Here is a 22,742-nt window from a genome sequence, read left to right as displayed (position 1 = left end):
TTTGACCGATTGCCAGCCTGGGTGACGTGGGAGGGGTCAGGGGTCAGAGTGGGTCCGCCGGCTAGGGAGACGCTCTGGCTTCATGGGTCCGCTGGTGTCCAGATCCCACAGTCTTAGCTTCCAAGCAGTCGCATCTCCGACGGGGAGGTTGTGGGAGAGGCCCACGGGCACAAGATGGGGTGTATGGTGCACAGAAACGTTAAAAACAACAATGAAGCTCACAGAAAGCGACACACAGGAATTCTTCACAATGCCAGTGATCCAACGCTGCCCTCGGAGGAGGGGGCTGCTCTTGCCCCAGCACTGCCCCTTGGCCACACTCGGTTACCTGAGTGACTGCCAGAGGAAGGAGATGGGGGTACCCTGCTGGGGACGGCCCCCTGGGATGAGGTCCCCATCCAGTCGCGCCAGCTGTGACAAAGAGCCACAAGGGAACGTGGTCTGGTTGACTGTGGAGCTCATTTACCTCGGGCTAAATATAGGTGCCTTCTCTGCAGCCGGTCGGTGACTCAGCGAGCCCCGGGAAAGCTCCTGGGCAGAGAAGACACGAGGCCCGGAGGCCTTGCTTTCCCCTGAGTGCTGGAGCTACAGGAAGGCTGATGCATGGGAGCAGAAAATGAGGATATGTTTTGCAAGTCCTCCTGGGCTAGCTGAGTTCCTCGCTCCCCTCCCCAGACTCTCCGTTCAAAAGCCGTGAGATTGCTGTTCCAGGCCCAGTCTTGTGCTAGCTTTCTCCCAAGGGCTTAAAGGGTGAGGAGAGCGTGAGGGGTGTGTGTCGGTGGGTGGGTGTTCATCCCTCCCTGGCTGGGGCAGGGGGAGAGAAACAGACCAGGCAGTGTCTATACCGTGGTCTGCCTTGGCCTCGGACTCCCACCCTGGCCACCGCCCACCTGCCAAGAAGCGCAGGGAGGGGGCTGCTGATGCCCTGACCATTCTCTACGATGCTCTGTGCCCACGGAAACGGTGAGTGCTCCCTTCTTCCCGCCCCAGGCTCTTCAGGAAGCAAGCGCAGTCCTGGCCTTCTACATTCATCTCCAGAGGCTCTGCAGAAGCTGAGGAGTGAGGCAGTCCTTTGGAGAATGACGGGCAGCTGTCTGAGCAGACTGGTGGGATGGGAAGAGGCGGGACCAGGCACCAGGAGAGGTTTCTGCCAGGCGTTTGCTGTGTGACCTTGAGCAAGTCCATTTTCCTCTCTGGTCTCCAGTTTCTCCTCTGTTTATTCACCTATGTAATCTCTTCAACAAATAGGTAGTAAATGCATACCGGATCTGTGCTTTCCATGTTAGACACGGGAAAATAACCAAGATGAAGGATTTCAAAAGTCCAGGGAGTCTCCACTGCTCTCCCAATCGAACACTGGCACTGTTTCTCCATCCCCTAACTCTGCAATGACCTTGTAACTTGCTTTGACTAACAGGATGCTACAAAAGTGACCAGTGACTGTCGATCTCGCCCTCTCAGAGCCCAGCTGCCACTTTGGGGAGGCCTAAGCTAGCCCGCTGGAGTGGTCACATGGGAAGGAAATGGGGTGCCCACACCAAAAGCCTCAGGCAGCCACCAGTCACGTGCGTGAGGCAGGTGGAACCCCCAGCCCCCAGCCCCCAGCCCCCAGCAGACTGACTGCAAACCACCGGCAGCAGAGACAAGCCATCGCAGCCCGACCTTGCCCAACTTGTCAACCCAGAGAACTGCGAGGCATTGAAGCATTCTAGTTTGAAGCCACTGTTCCAGAGTGTGTGTTATGGAGCAAAAGATAATCAAGGTAATTAACATTGTGACATATGGACCACTGTCTACGAGCCAGGAGCTGCATTAAATGTTTTACGTTTGTGATCTTTATTTCTCAGTTCAACCAGGTGAGGCAGACATTGTTACCTTCATTTACCCTTGACAGAGGAAAGCACTGAGGCACGGGAAAGAGAAGGAACTTGACCAAGATGGCAGAACAGGTGAGCGGTGGAGCTGGGGTTGGAGCCCAGGCAGGTCAGGCTTCAGATCCTGTGCTATTAGCCCCAACACTACGCAGAACCAAACAGCTGTGGTTCTTGCCCTCATGGGGTTGACAGTCTACGGGGAGATGGGCAGGAAACACATGGAAAGGAATATACAAGCACAAAGAGTGGGAAGGAGTGTGAAGAAAGTGGGTGCTATGTTTATTCCCAGGGAAGCCCTCTCTGGAACACTTAGGATGGAAGGGGGGAGACTCTGCAAGAAATGCATGTTCCTGGGCCACATGGACCGGTTGGGAGCCTGGCCACCATCTTTCCTTTTTTTACTTTTTTTTTTTAATGTGCCCCCTGAGTGATTTTTCTCATCAGAGAAATTTGAGAAACCCAGCTCAGTGGAATAACCTGAGAAGATTAAAAAATAGAGCTGCCCAGCCCCCATCCTGTTATTGTGACTCAGCTGGTCTAGAGTGAGCCCAGAAATCAGTAGCTTTAAAAGCTCCTGAGGTGATTCTAATGTGTTGCACAAGATTAGAACTGATTCTAGAAGATTCTACAAGGTCCCAGACTGTTTTTGTATATCTCTTAGGAGCCACCAGGATTACCTGCTGATTATTAAACTGTTCTTTTGGTGATTTAATACTGTGGAGGGACGGCCTGAACTGAGCTTGAGGTAAATCTTTGTTCTGCGACTCACCCTCTTGAACGGACCACTCCTCACGGAGTCCCCTGACAGAAAACTTTCCCAGGGCCTCTGTAGGGACTCTCCATAGCTTCCAAGTTCCCTTTAACTTCAATTTGTTTTAAAGTAGCGCATTCCTTTGACTGCTGGGAGAAGTTGTTTACTTCCCACAAACAAATGCCCTTCTGGAGGCTGGCAAGACAGACCCTTGGTTTTTTGATTGTTTTTTTTAACAATGTATTTATTTATTTGAGAGAGAGAGAAAGAGAGGGAGCGGGAGGGGCGGAGGGAGAGAGAACCCTCAAGCAGACTCCTGGCCGAGCGTGGAGCCCCATGTGGGGCTCCATCCCAGGACCCTGAGATCATGACCTGAGCCGAAATCAAGAGTTTGACACTTAACCAGCTGAGCCACCGATGTGCCCCAGCAGCCTCTTGGTTTTCTCTCTTTTTCTGACATCCCAGCTCAGGGACCTCTGGGGCATAGATTCCCCACTGTGAGGAGAATGATGGCATCTGTGGTGTGGCCACGAGAGAAGACGTGTCGGTACACGGACAGTTTCTTGTCTGGTTTCTTACTCTTCTTCCAAATGAGGCAGGAAGACCACGGGGGTTGCTCCTGCTTGGTTCAGACAGAAGAGTGTGAAAGAATCCACCCTTGGCTTGGGGCCTGCCAGGCTCAGGCCCGGAGAAGGCCTGCTGGAGGCTGGCGGGCAGAGAGGGACCGGCAGAGGCCCAGCCTGGGGCCGCCCCGGGGAGCGTGCCGCGTGGCTGGGCCGAGCGGAGGTGGTGTGCTGACAGCGCAGGTGTGAGCTGTGCCACCCAGGAGCCTCGTTCCCTCGTTCTGCAGTGGGGGTAGTGCTCGCGGCTGTGGGGGCGGAATGAGAACTCAGAGTTCACAGCAGGGCCTGGGCTCAGGAGACACAAGGGGTTTTCATTCCTCTTCTTTGGGACAGACCCAGAAATGAACTTGACACTCTTGAGGAAGACAGAGCTTGTTGGGGGAGACCCCAGGAGAGGTCCTTTAGGGGCTGGGACAGACCCTGGTGACTGTGGCCCATCCCGGAGGCCACACATCTCCCAGGAGACTCGAGGAGCTGGGAGGTCCACGCTGCCCGCTCGGCCTCACACTCAGAGGGCTCTCTGGGCAGCTCTGTGGGGCACGGCCTGCACTTACATGGGGCAGATGGTGGCCCAGAGGAGGGGCTGGCAGAGAGAAGGGGTGAGGCCTGACCTGTGAGGAAGGAATGATGAGAAAGAGGCTGTGACTCATTCCCAGGCTCCTGCTCTCAGAAAGAAAGGATCTGCTTGGGGGCGTGCCTGGGAGGGAGCCAGGCCAGAGGGCACAGTGAACAGGGCACACCAAGGCCTCTTCACTCAGGGAGAAAGCGTCCTGGGAAGGGGCCAGTTTAAAAACACAACTGCACTGGTGGTCTCTGCCTTCTTCTGATGCATCCTTCCAGCTGGAGGCAGTGGTAGGAGGCCCCACCGGCCAGGTCAGGCATGATGCCTTCCCTGAGCCCTGGGCGGGGAGGTGAGGGGGGTAGGGGTTCTGCTTGGGCACCGGCCCCCAGGAGGCAGGCAGAACCAGCGTTTGCCATCACGTCTGGTTCTCTTGACCCCGTACTGTCTTCCCCACCCATCCCCTCCTCACCGAGCTGGCCGGGGGCTGCTACTAGGACAACTTCTTCTATACGGCGCAGATAGTTTTAAATAGTGCGGAGGTAGGGGTGCCTGGGTTGAGCAGCAGACTCGGTGTCTGCTCAGGTCGTGATCTCGGGGTCCTGGGGTCAGGCTCCACATCAGCCTCTACGCTCAGCAGGGAGTCCGCTTGAGGATTCTCTCTCCCTCTCCCTCTGCCCCTCCCCCCTCTGGGGCGCTTGTGCGTGAGCATTGCTGTCCAAAGTCCATCCATCCATCCATCCGTCTGTCAATCCTTCAGCGCGGTACTTACGGGCCAGGAGCAGTAGCTCTGGGTGTCAATTTGTATGTGTTAATTTGCACGGGGGTAGGTAGGGCTCTGAGGAGGAAGTGTGGTGAGTTGTAAGGGTTGGGCAGGGAGAGGAGCAAGGGGCCCAAGTCTGACCTTCTGTATCATTAAAATTTTTATTGGAAGTAATACAAAACCCAATGTTTTGCTTAATGCAAACCCAGAACGTATTGGCCTTGGAAAGGAAGTGCAAGGGAGTGGGGTTGGCTTCTGACGAGGCTTTATCGGGAGCTCGAAACAGTTCCTCAAGACCTGGCGCTCCCTGTCGTCTCTGGGCTCAGCTCTTCTCCAGGTAACAGCCCCAGCAGGGGCAGGTTCCACACCTTAGGGGCAAGACAGCTGCAGAAGCTCCAAGCCTCACACCCTCTCCCCAGGGCAAAGAACCAGTCTGCTTCTCTGAGAGCCCGAAATTCTGGAACTAAGTTTCATTGGCTTTGATAGGCCTGACTTTGGTCATGTGCCCATCCCTTAACCAGTAACAGCCAGGGCGATGGTGTCTACTAAGGGGGGCGGGGCGTGGATCTGTGCGGGACAGGGAGCATAGGGAGCTTGGTCGTGGTGAGGTGGAGGCTGGTTCGCTGGAATCATGACCTGAGTAGAGCCCGTTACTGTAAGTGAGTGAATGGGGTCAGGCTGACAAGGAATACTGATCCTTTACTCTCTGCAGAAGGCTTCAAGGAACAGCGGAGAGGTTTCTCTGGAGTCTGGGCTGCAAACTGAGAGAGGGGCCTTCTGTCCATTTCGGCTCAGAGCACAGAACCGCATTGTGCTGGGGAGAACTGAGGGCCTGCCACCTAGGCCAGCTCCAGGGGTCATAGCCTTCCAGAGAAGGAGGAACCTCATAGAGTACCCCAGGCCGTGAGAGAGATGAGGTCCCTTCCCCAGCTGCCCGGTACCTAGCAGACAACAAGGAGGTCAGCAGAAGAGACACCCAAGGGACTTACAGAGATGATGGGGGGTGGGGTGGTAAGGTCCACTGAGGTCCCCAGTGGGAGAAAAGAGCAGCACCCCTGACCCTTCAATCTGGGGGTGAGAAGATTTGGATGCTGGTCACTTCCAGACTGTTTGTTAGCTATATGGCCTTGGGCAAGTCCGTCTCTCTTTCTTGGCCTCAGTTTACTCCTCTATAAAATGGGAGTGTTATCAATCACCTCAAGAGTTGACGTGGGAATCAGGTGAGCCAGAGCAGATGAAATGGGGAAAGGCTGAAGTGTGCCTGTTAACCCTCTTTATCCTGATTGCTGGAGGCCTGAGGGGGGCCCGAACATTTGTGCCTGGAGGCATTTGCATCAGGAGGAAAAACCGGGAAGAACAAGTCCCACATGTGCCCAATGGAAGCTGGTGGCCGCAGAGACCCTGGGGGCCAGGCTGCCGGCCAGGGATGTGGGCGGCTCTCTGGGCCGCTCCCTTTCCCTGCCACTGAGTCAGAGGAAGGGACTCAGGCTGGGCATCAGCCCTGCAGGTTTGACCAGTTGCTGGCTGGAGAAGGGAGGGCTGGAGAGAGAAGGAAAAAACACAAACAACCTCCTCCCGTGGGCCTCCCCACAGATGCCAGTCCTCCTCTTCAGCCCTGGGGGAGTGTTCGTGGGCCCCAACCCACACTTCCTCCTGGCCTCTCCCCAGAGCCCAACAGCAGGGCCCCCTGGGTGGGGAATTGCATGTTTCCCAGAATGCAGCTGGTCACGGGGACCCAGGTCTCTTCCCACCTCTGTGGGGAGCTCAGACCATCCACTCTCCAAGGCCTGGATTCCCCCTCTGTACTCTTCCCAAGCTGCTGTCTGTACCAGTCACTCCCACCGCCAGAGTCTGGCCTGCCAGATTCAGCCCCTTGGAGAAGCGATGGGTAGAAAGATCTCTCTGCCTTGGTTGGCCTTTCAGTCCACCTATGAATCAGCTGGTATTGGAGAGAAACATAATTGCCCCAGGCTGGGCAGCTTACTGTTCTTTGCTGCAGAAAGACCATCTGTTTGGCCAGTCCTGGACGCCCCCAGGTGTCTCAGACTCCGTCCACAGAGAATAGTCATTTTGGTGGGAAAGGCATGGGGGGTGGAGTCAGTTAGACTGGATTGTAGCACCTGTGCTGGTCAGTTATGTGATTTGGGACAAGCTAATTTACTTCTCTGAGCCTCAATTTCCTTATCTGAAAACAGTATGGCAATGCCCTGTGGGTTGCTGTGAGGACAGGAGATAAGAAGTGCAAAGCTCCTAGAAGGGGTCAACAGATCAACCTTCCTGCCCTTGCACACCTTATCACATGTTACTTTTATGTTTCATTCCCTTCTCGAGCCAAAACGGTCAGCTTGTTTGTTCTGCAATCATGTGTCGAGAGTCTACTTTGCACCCGGCGCAATTACCTTTATCTCCACAGCCCTGAGAAGTCGGTGCCAGGAGCTCATTTGATACAAGAGGCCACTGTGGCTTGGAGAGAGGAAGAGTTGGAAGGCTACCAGGTGACAGAGCCAGGAGTTGATGCGGGGCCTCCAAGAAGTTATGGAAACCCCATTCCATGGGCTTCCATGGACCGTTGCTCTGCCTGGAACGGACTTCTACCTCGGTCTTGTTCTTTCCATCGCCGCCAGGACATCTTCTGATCAGGGAGGACACTTGTAGTTGCAAGTGATAAGAATTCCATCCCAAACAGGCTTAATAAAAAAGGGGGGGGAGGGGGAACGGCAAAGGGGGAGACAGAGGCAGAGAAGCAGACTCCTGCTCACCCTGGAGCCCTCGAATCTGGGCTTAATCTCATGACCCTGAGATCATGACCTGAACTGAAATCAAGAGTTGGACACTTAACCCACTGAGCCAACCAGTAAAAAACCCCCAATAATATTCTTTTTAGTCTAGAATCTTAACATGAGACACACATCAGGTGATTAGTTATCCTCTGTCTTGTCTTTCTCTCATGACAGTGACTTTTTTTAAAAAAAAATTAATTTTTATTTTTCTTAGAGAGGGAGAGAGTATGAGCCGGGGGAAAGGCAAAGGGAGAGGAAGAGAGAGAATCTTAAGCAGGCTCCACATGCAGGGCAGAGCTCAGTGCCATGCTTGATCTCACAACCTTCAGATCATGACTGAGCCAAAATCAAGAGGTGGATGCTTAATGAATGAACCCCCCAGGTGCCCAATAGTGACATTTTATTATTTTTTTTATTTTTTAAAAGATCTTATTGATTTATTTGAGAGAGAGAGAGAACTAGCAAGCAGAGCTAGGATTGGGGGAGAAGTAGGGATGGGGGCAGAGGTAGAGGGAGAAGCAGGCTTCCTTCTGAGCAGGGAGCCCGATGGGGGGGGCTCCATTCCAGGACCCTGGAATCATGACCTGAGGCAAAGGCTGTTGCTTAACTGACTGAGCCACCCAGGAGCCCCTCAACAGTGACATTTTAAGGCATCATTGCCAATTGTTTGAGAGACTGTCCTTTACTTTGGATCTGACTATCTGAGTTAGAATCAGATCGAGCATTTCTGGAGGAGAGAATGGTGCATGGGTGATGTTCTCACCGCATCACACCAGGAGGCTTACAATGCCCCTGGGGTTCATTACTGGCAATGCTAAGTTTGCATGGTTGGTGGGATCCACCAGATTTCTCCATTTTAAGTATCTTTTCCTTAGAATTCTCTGGGAACTAGGCTGGGAACTAGCAAACTAAGGTCCAGGTGTCTAATGTCCATTTTATGGATGAAGAAATGAAACGTAAATACATGAAGTAGCCAGATACTCAGTGGCAGGACTGAGGCTGCCCAGAACCCAGGTCCTCCTGAGCGCCGCACCCCCCCCCAGCTCAGTGCCCACCCCAGGCCCTGCCTCTGACCCTATCTGCACAGATGCTAAGAAGGGTTCATCCTTGAGCCTTCTTTGGGTGAGGGTCTGTGTGTGGCATGTTCTCAGCCCAAGAGTCAGTTTCTGATGGGAGTAGGACTGAAACACCAAAGTTAGGCTGGGTGAGGAGCCACAGCCATGCTCCATAGACTCCAGGCCCCAAACACGGACATGAAGCAACTTCTAGAAGCCATCTAGCTCAACCCCAATCTCCCGAAGAGAAGGCGGAGGCCCCAGAGTCATGAAATGACCTTTCCACTTCTCTTTAACCCTGTAGTCAGCACCCTAATCTGGCCACCAAGGCCTCTGAGGGGCTTGGAGCAACAGTGGCCTCACTGGTCCCCAGGCCCCACCCACCCACTCACCCCCGCTCAGGAACTCAAAATGCTTTGCAGTGGGTAGGGGTGCTTCGACCCTCTGCCTAGGAATTTCTCGTGGAAGGGCCGTGGGTGCGGAACGGTCACAGCCCGGTTCCCAGAGCCCGAAATGATGTTTGTTGAGGAACCCGGAGGTGACTGTCACCTGGCCCTGGCTGATATTAGCCAAATTCTGGAGACCAGAGCCCAAACCAGAGTCCCTGGTACTGATGGCACTAGCAGGGGAGGAGTCCAGTGAGTCCGGCTTGTCCTTCCCCGGAGGCTGCTAGGCACACTTCCTTCCAGGAGGCCTGGGGCCACGTTTTTGTTCTTTGAATTTATTTCCTGTCCCCCCTGCAGGTGAGTCCCTCTCCCTTATCCCCTTTGGCCCATTCTTTCTCCGAAGGGAAAGAACTGCATCAGTTGTTGGCCTGTGTCCTCACAGTTGTAAGAACTTACCCGTCAGGTCTTTCCTGACATCTCGCACAGATGGCCTTGTTTCGAGTCTAAGTGTTCCCAAACCATTTCGAACCTATAATCCCAATAGTCTCCGGGATTGGACTGTTGCAAAAGATTCATACAATCATTCCACCAAGTATTTGGGCACCACCCGTTAAGTGCCAGGCTCCAGGGACACAACGGTGAGCAACATGAAGGACTCTCATCAGGAAAACCACGTTAGCCAGTACAGCTTATATAGGGGACTGTAGCCGGGGGGCGAGGAGTGGGTGGGGCCTGGGGACCAGTGAGGCCACTGTTGCTCCAAGCCTCTTGGAGGCCTTGTGGCCAGATTAGGGTGCTGGCTACGGGGTTAATGAGAAGTGAACAGATCTAAGTAGACAATGTCAAGGGGCTTATTGGCAGACTGAGGCAGACACCACATACTACTTAAAAGCGCCCAGTCTGGGACTGGACTCACCCACTATCTAGCAAGGTACGCAGTCTGTCCAGGCCTCAGTTTCCTTGTCTGTAAAATGGTGATGATAACTTTACATCCCAGGATAATAGGTTGAGGAGACTGAGCAGGTGAAGCCTAGCTTCATGGAAACCGGTGCTGCTCCTGAGTAGGAATTAGAGCAGGGACAGGGGACTGGAGGTGGGGGGTGTTCTATCCCACTGGGGATTCTGGGTTCTAAGGACCCTGTGTGATGCAGCTAACTGGAGATGCTCAGCAGGAGACTGGATGTTGGGTCCCAGGCTCCAGAGGAAAATCTGTGCTGGATTTTCCATTTCATTTAGATTTTTTCTGATTCCTTCTTTTAAATGTAGGCTGTATGGGTCCCAGCCTCCCTGCATGGCTTACAGGCCAGTGATGGATCTGGGGCTAGAACTCAGTCTCCTTTATCAGAAATCCTTCTGCTTCATCAGGCTGTGCCCTCTACTCCAAGAGTCAACAGCTTCTATATATCAACTCTTCCTACTATCATGGGCTACGCGGAGCGTGTACCTGGATTTCTCCTTTGGACTTTGTGACTCCCTGAGATAGCTGTTATTATGGAGGAAAAAGCAGAGAGGGGCTTCAGGAAGTTAAGCGTGTTGCCCAGGATCCCGGTGAAAAAGGCCAAGGGTCTGCCCAGCTTCCATGCCCACACTTGGAAGCTTATATTCTAGGGCAGCACTGTCCAGTAGAACTTTCCGTGACGACAACCGAATGTGGTATTTGCACTGCTCAATAGGGAGCCGCAAACGACGTGTGAGATAAGGAACCGAATTTTTAATTTTATGCTATTTAAAATAATTTAATAGTCACCTGTGGGTAGTGGCAGCTGCTCTGCACAGCACTATCCTAGTCCTTCCTGAAGGTCAAGAAAGACTTAGAACTTCTCCTCCTGCCTTGTTGCCCTCGAATGGTTCATAGTTAGGGACAGGATCCGTCTTGTGCAAAGGGTGATATCTGCCTCAGGCTACTGAGCTCCTCAAAATAGTAAGGCATTCTAGCCCTCGAGGGTTAAAGAGATATTTCCTGCTGCCCACGGTGTTCGGAGGCACCAGATGGGAAAGTTGGATGGTGTGGGAGGTGCGAAGGCCCCTGGTGGCTTCTGCGATGGGGAAGGGAAATGCCCTTTTGAGGCATCCTGGAATGCCAGCCTCCGGGCTGGCATCCCAAGCAACAGGCTGTTGCCTGGGAGACAAGGAGCCCTGAAGACATCCCCCGGGGTGGCCAGTCTGCAGCAGGGATCACCCCTGGGGGATAGTCACTGGAAGAAAAGGGATGGCTGAGGAGAGGACCAGAGCAGGCTGGATGGGGCAGCAGGGGCAGCAGGTGGGGGGCGCTGGGACGGTGCCAGGCTCGGTGCAGATGGCACGGCTGGGGGGGGGGGAAGGGAATGGCAGTGGCAGACGGCAGGGTGTTGGGGGGGGGGGCGCGCTGCACAGAGAGTGGGGACCCAACAGGCTTGCTCAGAAGCGGTGCCCGTGATCCCTTGTCTATGTAGAAGTAAAGACCCTTCGTGTAAACTAATTGCCTGTGCCCTGCCACCGTCAGCAACAGCCTCATAAACCTGAGGGATTAGAGACCAAGAAGAGGCTTGTTACCGTGGGAGCAGCACCTTCTGCGGCTGCAGCAGTGCCACAGTTCCCCTCCTTCCCCCAGCAGGATGGTTTTCTAATTACATCCAGCCAGGAGCACCAAGTGTGTTTCCCACTGCATTTCATTTCCGGGCCTGTTGAATGCAGAATTAATTTTTAATCGCCCTGGAGGTGTTGAGTTTAATTACTTAGACTGAAAATGAGAAGGAGAATAAGATTTGGAGGGTAACCTTTTGGGGGTGCTTGTTGGGAATGAGGAGCACATGTATTTTCAGAAGGCTGTGGAGGAGCATGTCTTGGCTGTCCAACAGGCCCGCAGTACTCCCACCTCCACAATAGACAGGGTCAGCAAGTGAGGTTTTGGGGAAGTAGATCACAGAGATATTAGGGGCAACTAGAAAAGTGACCCATGCATCAGGCTGTGGCAGGGGGTATGGGGCGTGGAGGGTAGTGTCCACTAATGGCTTCACAGGCCTGTGGGGGTGGCCTGGTGTTGAACGACAGCAGCAAAGTGACTCCAGCTCTGGGTCACAGGGAACTGTGTGGCGAGGAGCCACAAAGACTGGACGGTGCCAAAGAGAGTCCTGGAGGGCAGGGACCCGGTCTGCAGTGTTTTCTGGGTTCCATTCCCAGTGTTTCTGTAGCTTTGAGTACTGTGGTTTCCACTCCTGGTCTTCGATTCCTGCTCCCGATCTAGCCCCCCTGGCACTTGCCTACGGACAGTGGGGCAGATAGTCCGCCGGGCGGGAAGCTGCAGGAGGGCACGTGCTCTGGCTCAGAGCCGTGGTTGCTGAGGTTCACTGTGCCAGGCCTGCGGCCCAGCCTTGCGTATCCATCCATCCCCGCTTTATCCTCCCAACATCTCATGGCGGGGGGTGCTGTATCTGACGTGCTTCAGGTCGGCTGAGGACATTCTGTGTGCCCAACACTGGAGACACAGCATTGACTTCACAAATACCCTTGCCTTCCTGCGGCATTCATTCTACTGCAAGTGTCCAAGTAACAGCTCAGACTGGCCAGCACAGCGGGAAACACAGGTAGGCTTATATAACTAAGACAATAAAGGGTAGGTCTTAGGCATAAGGGGAGCCAGGAGCTCAGGTGAAGTCACTGAGAATCTTTTTTCTCTTAGGGTCTCTCACTTCTGCCATTTTTTTTTCCCTTCCTTTGCTTTTTTTTTTCCTCTCAGACAGGCTCTTCATATGTGGTGACAACATGGCCACAAGCAACTCTAGGCTTGCACCCCAACAAGCAAAAAGCCTTTCTTTCTTAATGGGTCCAGCAAAAACCCTCAGCCAAATTCTCATTGGCTGGATTTAGTCACATGTACGTATCCCTGAACGCATCACTGAGGCCTGGAGAACAAGATGCTGTAATTGGCAAGGCCTGGGGCGTGTGCTCACTCCTGCAGCTGGCAAGTGAGATCATTGCCAGGAGAACCAAAGGAATGGGGACTCGTGGTTTCCCCAGAGGGAGTCATGGTGCAGCAGAGAAACAGAATAGCTCTCCCAGCCCCCACAGGAGGGGAAACTGAGGTTACGAGATAGTAAATGACTTGCTCTAGAAAGCAACTGGTATATATGTCATCCAGAATTTGAACTCAAGTCTCTTTGACTCCAACACCTGAGCTCTAAACCCCAACCCTCCATTCTCTCCAGGGCTTCCTGTGGGGTAGAGGCAGCGGGTGACAGCAGAGAAAGGGGCTCTGGAGTCGGTCGGACCTGGGTTAAAACCTGGCTCTGTCATTACGTAAGTAAACTCTCTGGGTCTCAGTTTCCACCTTTGTGAAATGGGTTTAATGACACTTACCTCACAGGGTTTTGGGGAAGATTACATGAGTCAAAGGACGTAAAATCCCCCAGAAGAGAGCCTTGCTCATGCTCAGCGGGAACTGAATGACTTTTAAAAAGCAAATCATATGGTAGGAGCTAAAGAAAATGTTCAATGGCTAAAAGGATGACATCTCTGAGCTTCCACGTTCTTTCAGGCTTCCTCAGCTGTTAGATACGTCCCGGATCTCCAGTCTCCTCGGTACTAGGGCGGGCAGAAGGGAAAAGCAGGAGAAAAAGGAAGTCAGGGAGAGTGGGAGGGCTTCTCTTCCTACCATGAGAATAAGACCCAATTTCCGGTCTGTCATTGTCAAGGGAAACGGAAATCCTGCTCCAGGGCTGGAGGGAAGCCCCCACCCGATCTCCACAGATGGGGGGGGTGGGGATGTGCATTCCCATGGCGGGGTGGGAGGTAGGAGCTCCTCCTTCCTCCCTATACCCTGCTCCTCTGATCTCTCACCCAGGTCCTCCCAAGAGAAGAGGCTACTGGAAAGCCTCGGGAGTGTGTAGACTTGGGTTTCTGTGTGATGAGCCTTCTTGGTGACATCCTAGTCCCGATGCCTGATCATGTGCCTGCCCCCAGCCTTACCTTCACAGCGAGCCCAGGTCTCTGAGCAGAGCATGGCGGCCATGAGGGTAGGCTCTCAAGTTTGGATGGCTTGGGTTCAAATGCTACTGTGCTCCCGGTGCTCCCCACAGTATGGCCTGTGGGGATCGCCACTAGTCACTCCTCTAGTACACCCCACTCCCATCATCCCCAGGTGGGTGTTGGTAAACACACATATACCACACACACAGGCGCACGCGCACACACACACAGCACACCACATGCCAAACACACACCCTTTTTTGGAGGGACAGCATGTCCCACCCCAGGTGATGGATTATGACTGGTCTAGGCCAAGGACTGGCAAACTATGAACTGAGAGCCAAATCGGACTGCCACCTGGTTTTGTATGGCCCATGAGCTAAAATGGCTTTCGAAAAAAAAAAAAAATCAAAGAAGAATATTTTGTGACACATGAAACTGACGTGATATTTGAACATCAGTGTCCCTAAAGTTTTGCTGGAGCATAGCCCTACCCGTTTGCTCCCGGGTTTTGCACTGCCAAGGAGAGTGAAGTAGTTGCAGCAGAGACCGCGTGGCCCCCAAAGTCTAAAATAGTTCCCCTCTAGCCCTTTGCAGTAATGGTGCTGATCCCTGGGTTAAGCCAATCATGGTAATCCCGCTCCCTTTTCCCAGCCTTTCTTGGGGCTAGCGGTGGCCACATGTTCCCATTTTTTCCAGAGAACAAAGCAGAAATCTGTTGGGGAGATTTGTATAAAAGCGTTGCTTTTCTGAGGGAAGGGAGTAGAAATGGCTGGGACCTCCCCCTCTTGGTACTTTCTGCCTGACGCGGGGGTGGACTGTCTGGAGCCCACACAGCCCCTCTCTTTCAGAACTCATTTCCTGCCAAGCGACAGGAAACAGAAGGTCACGAGTCCAGCCGGGGGCAGGGGGGGGTGGTGGTGCTGGCTGGGGTCCAAGCAGGGGGGAGGTCCACCCTGGCCATCTGCCCAGGAGCCTGGGCTACTTCTCAACTAGACCAGGCTTGGGCCCAGAGGGGTGGCCGGTCACCTGGGCTGGACTGAAGAGGGGTCAGCCCTTCCCAGGAGCTGGTCCGTGGCCCCAGCATCGCCGCGTGGAGCTGGATGATGGGCTGAGGCTCCTCACTGTTGAGCCCTGGGTCTGTCCCCCTCTCCTCCTACCTCGCCCACAGTAGCTGAAAAAAAAAAAGAAATTAAAAAAAAATGTTGGGTGGGTGAGCGGATGGTTGAGGGAGGGCGGGAAGAAGGAAGAAAGAATATAGTTAGGCAGAGGCCTCCACACGCATGAGCTGACAGCCACCCTGTGCGGTTCTGCCCATTTAGGAGAGGAGGAAACTGAGGCTCTCTAAGACTATTGACTTTCCCAGTATCACAAGAGTTGGGTGAAGCAGGGATCCCAGCACCCGAGCTGGCCCGAATCTCTGAGCATGATCCTCTCCTGCCTCGTCCTCTTAGACATCAGCTCGGGCCGTGCCAGGACCTCGCTCCAGGGACACAGGCGCAGAACCCGCTGTCACCTCAACAAAGCACGAAAGGAACTTCTGTGATGTGGGTCTGGGCAGCTGCGGGGCACGGTCTCTCATCCACACGCCCCGGTTCTGGTCTTGGGATCGCCAAGAACACGTCACTTCCTAGCGGGTGCTCAGGACATATTTGCAGAATGAATGAGCTCCTTCTGTCAGTGCAAATTCCTCAGCAAGGAGTCATAGGCTGCAAAATCCTGGTAAAGCAGGTAAAATGGACATCATGTCTCCTAGCTTTGCCATGGATTGGAATGTGTGTTCCTGGAGAAGAATAAGCTTTTTGCCTCCCCCTACAAGCGAATGATAATCACAGCCATGATGGGTTGGGAACATTTAAGCTATAGGCTTGCTAGTGTGCCACTCGCTATGCCATGCACGCGAGGTCACTTGTCTTCCTTTAAACTTCCCAGTGGCCCGATGAGGTAGTCGTTATTCCCATCCCTATTTGTGGCTGCGGAATCTGGAGCTCAGAGAAGTTGATCATCTTGACCAAGGCCACACAGCTCGTAGGTGGCAGGGCGTGATTTGACACCCAGGTCTTCACCTCCATGAAGAAGAGAGGAGCTGGCAGGGGAGATGGGGATAGGATGGATCTAAAGGACTGGCCTGGGGCTGGGGCTGGGGCTGGGCGGGGTGGGGGGGGGAGACAAAGCCCCCTGTAATCTGTAAGGAAGATGGCTGAGTCAGAGCCCTGAAAGGGAGGAGGGAGCTGTTCACACAAGCACAAGTGGGGGAGCGTTGCCTACAAGACTTGTCGTGCCTATTGGCCTTTCCCTGTTGGGGGTGGGCCCAGCCCTAGTGTGATCACCACCACCAGCACAGAACTGTTTGTGTGCGTTGGGGGTGGGAGCTGTGGCTCAGGAGGGGCTGGGCTGGGCAGGGCTAGCCTGACTGACTCTCCCCCAGATCAGGTCCTCCTGGAGGTGGTGGTGACTCATTTACCCAGTCTGCGGGGCCTCTATCAGGGTGCGACGTGTAGTAAATAAGCCACAAAATGCCATCAGGCAAGAGAGAGATGGGAAGGGCGGGTGGCTCAAAGGGCAGCCCTTGGTCTCCTGCCAGACCTGAGTCTCATCCTGGGCCTGCCATGCTGGCCTCTAGGAGCTTCTGCGTGAGGCCCACCCAAGCCCAGGGCAGGGAACCCATGGCAGGAATCCTTTCCCTGCCTGCAAGCCATAAGGCGTGTTGGACAGCATGACGGCTGGACGTTCTGGGAAGTTCTAGGACCTCCAACCCTGGGCTGGCCCAGAGGTATGGCTACTACTTTACTCTCTGCTGTGGGCCTTGGTGCCCAGAGGTCACCCCTCTGCGGGCGTCTGAGAGGTGTGCGTGGGTGAATCAGCCCACAGAACCACTAACTGACACCACTCGAGGTCCAACAGGGTCCAACAGCAGACGTGGGATGGGCGCTCACTCAGTTGGGGTCTGCTGCCCAATTGAGAGATGGAACGGTCCAGAACTCAGAGGTCAGGGGAGAGACCGGAGAAGGCAGATCTTGGACCTGGGGGTACTGACAGCTTCACGCACATGTAATAACACAATTAACAGAATAGTTAAAGTGTTAAATTATGAGACTTTCCCTGGGTGCTCTGAGAGTTTATAATGGGAGCCAGGACCCATCCAGGAGGAGGGGGATTCGGGCTGGTCTGAGTGGGGATCCTGGAGGTGGGTGTGAGTGTGGAGAGGCTTTGAGAGGAGCCTGGGGAGAAATGCAGTGATTGTATGATCCTCTAGAGTGGGGATGTCCTTAAATATTGGGTCTGATGCCAACAAATTTGTAACAGTGCTTGGCTAGGAGTTTACCCGGTGTCAGGAACCCACTAAACAGACGACTTCTTACTTAATCCTCATACAGACCCTGTGGAGGAGGTGTCCGTATTGTTCCCATTTTTCTAGTTGGAAACAGGCTGTCACAGGATCTGTAGAATGCTTAAAGCTGCCCGGATATAGGACGCGCCTGGGTGGCTCAGCTGGTTCAGCATCCCACTGTTGATTTCGACTTTGGGTCCTGATCTCCAGGTTGTGAGATGGAGTCCCATGGTGGCTGCTTGAGACTCATTCTCCTCCTCTCCCTCCAAAAAAAAAAAAAAGTCACCAAGTGGAGGAGAGAAAGCACTGGACGGACGTTATCTAATATGGTAGCCACTAGCTATGGGTGGCGAGTGAGCCCTCGAAGAGTGGCTAATCCGAGCAGACTGAGACTCTAAGTGGAAAATAACACACTAGATTTCAAAGACTTCGTACAAAACAAAGAATATAAAACATTTCATTAACAGCTCTTTTAGGGCTTATTGCCAATTGAAATGATATTTTGGGTATATTGTAGGAAATAAAATATACGATTAAAATTAATTTCCTCGATTCTTTTCTTTTTTAAATGTGGCTACTAGAAAATTGAAATTATGTAGGTGGTTTGCATAATTTGTCCACAGGACTATTGCCTGCCAAGGGCTGTCAGCCTCAGCTCCAGCGCTTCTAGAGACAGGGTATTTGTATCCGAGCTCAGCCCTCCCAAGGTGCCCCAGACCCGGGGCTTAAACAACAGAAATGTGCAGTCACGGTTCTGGGACCGAGAAGTTTGAAGTCAAGGTGTCAGCCGGACTGGTTCTTTCTGGGGCCGTGAGGGACTCTGCCCCCGGCCGCCTCCCTGGCTGCTGGAGGCTGGCTGGCCATTCTTCAAGTTCTTTGGCTTCGGCTGCATCCCCTCATCTCTGTTCTCATCACGTGGCTGACCTCGTGTGTGTGTGTGTGTGTGTGTGTGTGTGTGTGTGTGTGTGTGTACACGCACGCGCCCAAATGTCCCCTCTGTTTAAGGACACGGGTCATATTGGATGAGGGGCCCACACCCTAGTCGAGTACGACCTCATCTGAATTCAACTAATTACCACATCTGCAAAGCCCCTTCCTGCAACTGAGGTCATCCAAGGTACCGAGGGCTAGGATTTCAATACATGAATTTGGGGGGCACACAATTCAAGGCATAACAGATGGGGTTCTCGCTCCTTCTTCAGTAGCTCATTCCGTATTCGAGCTCCCTAATGATCATCTTCTGGGGCCAGCCCGTAGACCCTCTGAGCAGTCCTCTTTCAAATCACTTGCAAATGCTCAGCTCCCAGCCCCCACCGGGAGGGGGCATCAGGTGCCAGGGACACCCACATTTCATTCCCTGGAGCCCAGGTGTGACTGACCCCACCCTGGGTGAGACCGTATCTATTACGTAATGACAGCAACTGGAGAGCAGAAAGGAGAAAACTGATAAAGGAGAGGTTAAAAATAACCAAGGTGGGGGGAGGTGGTGCTGCCCAAATGACCTTTGCCCCTTGTAACTTTGATTTACAAACAGCAGCGCCAGGAGGTAACCCCAGTCAGCTGAAAAAAACTGAGCACACCTCAGAGGACACAACCCTTTGCCTGGGGGACCGGGGAATTTCCAGTCCCAGGAAAATGGGACCATAGCAGGGTGGGCCGGGTTCTGGCGAGTCCTTTAGAGAGACAGGTAGCTGGGACCTGGCCCAACTCCTCGGCACAGGTGTGACCTAGGAGAAGGGCAGAATTTCCTGGAGCCTCTGTTTCGTCATCTGCAAAACAGGAAGAAGGTGGAAGGCTTGTCCTGTGCGCCTCGGCGGGTTATGGTGAGGGACGATGCGAGAGGCACAGCCGGGCCCAGGGTGCGGGGAGGCCTGAGGTGGGCACCGAGTGCCATCAGCGCATGGGGGCCCTTGCTTGTTGCCAAGTTGTCGGTTCGGGGCAGGTGTTAGGGGGCATTAGGGCCCTCCCCACTCAAAGCGGCCTCCGCCACTCCAGTGGAACAGCAGCCGGGGAACTTGCCAGAAAAGCACACTCTCGGGCCCCGTCTCAGACCTTCTGAGGCAGGACCTACATTTTGACACGATCCCCAAGAGATCTGTGTGTCCATTGAATTTTAAAAAGCCCTGCGTTCCTGGACATTGTTTGCACATCCCCTGGGTCTGTTCTCCCAAAGGGATCGTATTTTCTTTGGAGAAGCGCGCCCCGCTCCCTCCCTTCCTCGGTTGTACCTGCTTCCGCGGGGCTTAGCTGCTTTCCAGATACTTGAGGGGTATGACAGCTGGTTCTGGCCGATCAGAATGAATTCCTGGGACTTTGCCGGTTCTCTTGGGCAAGAGGAGCTCTCCTTCTGCAGACTTTATTCCCCCGTAGGATGGAAGGCTGGAGCTGGGTGTTGCCATCTCGGTCACCACTGTGGAGAATCGAAGAACAAAGGCCCCACAGAGAGGAGAGGGGTGGGTGTGTGTGTGTGTGTGTGTGTGTGTGTGTGATAAAGAGGACGATTCTTGATCACATTCTTTGCGTTTTTAGCTTTGTCCAAAGTCAGATCAACGCCTGTTGGTTTTCCGGTTCATATAGGCCAACCCATTCCCTTTTACCTAAGCCAGTGTGTGATGCGTTGCTGACACTTAGAAGGAGCTCTCCTTTTCATGGTGCTGCTGAACTGAGGAGAAGTCAAGGTTTGCATCCTTGTGGAGCTCACCCACCAACTACTCCCCAGGAAGACGAGAAAGGGCCATTATGATGGTGAATGGGTAATGGCCTGACATAGTGAGGCTCTTTGGGGGAGGGGGTCAGAGAGGGCTCCCTGGAGGAGATGGCCCCTGAGCCGAGTGTGAAGGACTAATGGAGTCAGCCAGGTGGGCAATGCAGGCGAGAGGATTCCAGGCAGAGGGAAGCATGTGACTCAAAGCCGGGTGGCAGGACACAACATGAGGGGCCCAGGGTCCTACAGAGATTCTCAGGTAGCACAGGGCGTAGGGAGAGGCCAGATGGAGAAGAAAGTGGAAGTGCCACTTTCTTCTGGAAGTGGAAAGTGCCACCCACTTGGTGGGTGGCAATGACATGAAGCTGGGCTCTGTTGCCAGCAACCCCTCACCCCTACCCCGTGTGTTCCCAAAGGAACTGATGGTGAAGGGGACGGGGAGGGGCATTTGGGGGGAGGGGGTGTCTTATTAACAAATAAAGTAGATGTCCATGGTGGCCATTCCTGAGGGACAAATCTCACCCATGCTCAGCTCCCTGTCCTTGGGAGCCCTGGGGACACCCTGGCCTGGGGGGTTCAGGGGGTTAGCATCGTGGCCAGAAGATCTGAGCAGGAATCTCAGTTGTGTGATCACGAAATTATGTGACCTGGAGGCGCCCCTTCACGTTCCCGGTCCTCATCTATAAAACACAGAGATTCAAAATGCCTACGCCCAAAGGGCTGCAGTGAGAATTGAAATTACGATAGAAAAGCTTCTTAAATCTGCCCAACAAGCGGTTCTGCAGCCTGCCGCTGGGGAGGAGACCCTTACAGGCTGAGGCCCTGGGGTCGGGGAGGTGCAGGGAGGCGTCTCTGTGCTGCAGGTAGGACCCCCAGGCTTCCGTGCCTTCCTCCCCGCCACACAATCTGCTCTCCACCAGAGGGGCGGGGGTCAGGAGGCCCAGGGCTTAGCCTCCTTTGGCTCTAGTTGGCCAGTGCCAACGAGGCTGCCCTCAGGCCCGGGCTGGTTCTCCCAGCCTGGGCTCTGGGCAGGAACGCAGCATCCCTGAGGCTCTGGGGAAAGACAAGGGCTAGGGCTGCCCACCCAGAGGTTCAACGATTCCTGTGTGGGCCAGGGAGGGACTGAACATGGACATGCGCTTTATTTATTCTCTACTCCATAGTATCCCCATTTTAAAGATGAAAAATGGTTCAAAGAGATACAGACACCTGTCCAAGGTCCCACGGCTACCCGGTGGCAGGACAAGTTCTGGAGCTTGGGGAGGGGGAGCCGGGTCTGCCTGAAAGCCAGCTCCGTCCTGTGAACCGCAGGGTCGCCATGGAATGCCTGACATTTTCAGCAAAGGGCGTTGGAGGGAGGATTTATTATTTTCTGGCTCCTTCCTGCCTCTCCTGCCCAGCCATCTCACCCTCCTCAGGCCGGAAGAACAGGACGGAGGCAACCCGGGCGGGCGGTGGGGGGGGGGGTGATAACCTCTGCAGGAGGGGGGGAGGGGCTGTCTGACCAAGCAGGTGACATCTTCAAAACCCAAAGGCCTGGAGCTTTAACGGTGGGATAACAGGCAATAGGCGACATTTCGGTGGGGGGATAGCGCTTGAACGTTCCTTTCAAAGTGTGTCTGTGGGGCAGAGCTCTGCTCCCGGAGCTAGGCCTGGCCTGCCCTCAGGCTTCTTGCGGAAGCTCTGGGCCCCATCAACCGGGTGGGATGGGGGGGGGCGGGTCAGCTTGTGCACGGAGTTGCCCGAGCATGTCCCTGTCTGCAGGCAGGAGGCCTCAGGAGACAGGAACTAGTTGGTCAGGGATGGAGGACAGCAGCTGGGGCCCAAGGCCCCCCTACATGTTATCAGCCTGTAAGTGGGGGACATACTCAAGGGAAACGAGTGGCCTCCAGGCAGAAGCTGTTGGCCAGGTGTTCCTTCACTGAGCCATGCCCCAAATGGGTTCCCCTAGATGGGGAGCAACCCTGCTGGCTGGCTCAGGACAGAAGAGTTCCTAGGTTACCAGCAGACCTGCATGCGACAGTCACCTACTCTCCTGAGGTTTCCGGAGCTCTTCCTGAGGCCAGCAGTGCTCGTGGGGTAGGAGTGCAGGTGGGGGTTGGGGATCAGAATGCCCCTGCCTCCAAGGAGGGGGAGGGGTGAGGCTAGCTTCATAGAAGCCCAGAGCATCCTCACCACCCAGAGGGCTTACCCTCGGAGGGAGGGCGTGAGTGTGCCTGCGTGTGCCTGCATGGGCCGACCAGCAGCTTTGCATGTGTCTGAGTGGCCAAGTGAGGGCCCGTGTCTGGCATGAAGCTTCGAGAGTCCCGGTCCGGGGAGGGCAGGGTCTGAGAGCGGCGGGGGTGCTGGGGAAAGTGGGGGCTGGGAGTCATCTCTGCATCTGTGGCCGGGGGTGCAGGTGGGTGGAAGCGAGAGCTGCAGGAGGTGCGGGTGGAGAATTACCCGTTGCCCAAGGGGGCCGTGTGATGTGTGAATGTGAAGCGGAGGCTCAGTCGGATGTGGGGGTCTCGGGGCAGCGAGGAGCCGAGTGGTGGGCGAATGAGTGGGCGGGTTACCTGCCAGACGTGTGAGCCCAGCGTGCAGGTGCCCACGGTGACGTGAGAGGAGGGTGTCCAGGGCCAGCCCGTCGCGTGGATGGGCAGAGCGTGTCCACCAGCGCTCACGACTGCCCGAAGGGCAGGAGGTCCAAGCCGCGGGTCACTGTCCCCAACTAATTCCCAGTTAATACTTGTTAATAGTGCAGCCTGAGGGAGCCCAACGTGTCCCCTTGGGCTTCTTCAGAGCGAAGGAAGCTGCGGTGCGCTCGCAGCACAAAGCCCCAGGGTCGCGGTTACCACTTTTTTACGGGGAAAATCGCTGGTGACACTTCCGTTCCAGAGAGTGGCTTTCGTCGCAGATGCGTCTTCAGGCCAAGGACCGTGTCTCGGAGCACCTGACACTTTCTCAGCATTGTGGTCATAAAATCTGGGAAA

The 22,742-nt window shown here is 54.4% G+C and overlaps 1 long non-coding RNA gene across 6 annotated transcripts; it reads left to right on the top strand.

Annotated features, from left to right (window-relative positions):
- Positions 1-444: 444 nt before the first annotated feature.
- Positions 445-15,875, top strand: LOC116573372. 6 transcript variants are annotated; one of them, XR_004278745.1, is made up of 6 exons: positions 445-750; positions 991-1,762; positions 1,848-1,949; positions 2,536-2,619; positions 12,976-13,066; positions 15,102-15,875. It is a non-coding gene; the product is annotated as an uncharacterized LOC116573372 (long non-coding RNA). The 6 variants fall into 6 exon arrangements; XR_004278744.1 differs by adding an exon at positions 12,507-12,643 and having other exon boundaries at positions 445-1,762; XR_004278747.1 differs by having other exon boundaries at positions 445-1,762; positions 15,190-15,875.
- Positions 15,876-22,742: the final 6,867 nt, after the last annotated feature.

The sequence above is a fragment of the Mustela erminea genome, chromosome 14 (assembly GCF_009829155.1).
Source record: "Mustela erminea isolate mMusErm1 chromosome 14, mMusErm1.Pri, whole genome shotgun sequence".
NCBI lineage: Eukaryota > Metazoa > Chordata > Mammalia > Carnivora > Mustelidae > Mustela > Mustela erminea.
Note: the sequence above shows the minus strand (reverse complement) of the source record. Positions and strands in the feature narration are given on the sequence as shown.